The following is a 1969-nucleotide window of genomic DNA, read 5'->3' as shown; positions in this document are numbered from 1 at the left end:
GTCAAGTGCCAAAAAATAATCGATTAATGTTTTTCTGATGATTAATTGCACACGATACGATTATGCCCAACCCTACTATTGAATAGTTTCAATTTGTCTTTATGCTGACATTAATTTCACTCATTATTCTGCAGGCAAAAAGCAAAGCATGGTAAAATAGGAAACTGTAAATAATTACTTTCCAAGATATATTTTGATTGGATGTTTAAATTCTTCTAAGTGCTATTCTATRTGTGTCTGCTCAATGTAAAGTTTTATTAAGCCTGTTCCAAATCAATAGTTTTCTAAATGATGATATCCATTGCTTAAATCAAAACCAGCCAGCAAACAAAAATACTTGTTCTGCYCTTCCTCCCACTTTCTCTGGTACCGCTTCTGCTTGTACTCAGTCCACAGCTGTAGCAGCTGTCACACAATCTCAGGCAGGCTAGTTAGCCTACAGAAAATATCCAGAGCCCCTGATCAATACGTTTACTCTGTCTGCTTAATTGCTCATTGGTCAACATTGGTGCCAGATWATATTTAAGTGATGGTCCCCAGAGTGATTGACTTCAGCTTTGTTTCCACCACTACCCATCTAGATTTGGGCTCCTGCTCAGTCCCCACATTTTCTACCTCTTGTGTTCTCGCCTGTGTTCATCCGTGCTCGCTGTGGAACCAAACCACATGAAAAGCATTTCCTCAGTCATTTCAGTGAAATAGGAAATTTCATAGTCTAGAAGAAGATCTGCTCTTGAGCCAGGCCCGTGACTCAAAGGCTGCTCAGGTAAATATCCAGRTTTAATGATGAACAGGAAGATTAACCAGCTATTCCAGCCAATTTCAATTTCAGTGTGGGCCAGGGAATTAACAAGTCTTGCTTTGAGTTTTCGGAACATCTTATTGTATGATCAGACTCATTTTATGAGCATAGCAAAGTATTGATTTTGCACATTGTGAATTATGTGAATAGATAAAAGTGTGTTTGTGCATATATATTAGGCAATTATACACCGAGGTGCTAAAGGAAGATTTCTGCTGAATAAATATGAAATAAAGCTTCTATCAGCATCCAGCYTGTCTMSCTAAAATTAGTCATTTGAGATGATAATTGGGAGAGTATGTTTGCCTTTTTTCCGATGAGACATTGTGATAGCACCCTTCAGACTCAATTTAAATGTGTATTGATCAGTGGTACAGTCTGGAGCTCAAATCAAAACGGCACTGCAGCCCTACACGCTTACATAAAATCTTTGTTTTTCAAATCATATTTTAAGTAAATCTAAAACRCATTTGACACAAATCATTCGTAACTTTYTAACTTCGCTCATTTGCTTTTATTTGTTTTTCCCCTGTAGTAGTGGGCTAATGTCATGATTTAAATGAAGTATTGATCAGTTTAGGAGGGGAGAATAGAGAGAGAGGGAGTGATTGTGAGGGAAAGAAAGCTAGACCAGGGTTATCGTTGTGGATCGCACACAAGAAAGAGAGTGCTAACGGATGAGACACGTTTTAAAGCGACTCCGTGTAATGGATTCCTGCATAAAATGCATTTTTAATTTAAGAATCACAGCCAGACTCTTTTGTTCGACACATTCCATGAGGCAAAAATGGACAYTGAGATGAGAGTGGTGCTTTGAGCGCACCAGAAGTGGAAAGAAATGCCTTTTTTCTTCTTGTTGGTTTTATGGACTACTTGCCAGCCCACATCCAGATGAATGGTTAAAGAACGCTTGTTTGGGTTCTCTTCCTCGCCTCCAAAGTGGTTCGTCCTGATTCCTTCTACATCAGTGAGACTGCAGCATCATCAGGCACGCTGGACCAAAGCCTATGTTCAACTGAACCAAAGCTAGGTGTGTTTGTCTTCTGCTTCCTATCCTCCCTTCCTTCACCCAACCTCCCTCCTCTTCCTCTGTCTCCCTCTCTCTCTCTCTCTCTCTCTCTCTCTCTCTCTCTCTCTCTCTCTCTCTCTCTCTCTCTCTCTCTCTCT

The sequence above is a fragment of the Austrofundulus limnaeus genome, unplaced genomic scaffold (genome assembly GCF_001266775.1).
Source record: "Austrofundulus limnaeus strain Quisiro unplaced genomic scaffold, Austrofundulus_limnaeus-1.0 Scaffold5, whole genome shotgun sequence".
NCBI lineage: Eukaryota > Metazoa > Chordata > Actinopteri > Cyprinodontiformes > Rivulidae > Austrofundulus > Austrofundulus limnaeus.
The sequence above is the reverse complement of the archived record's forward strand: the minus strand, read 5'-3'. Positions refer to the sequence as shown.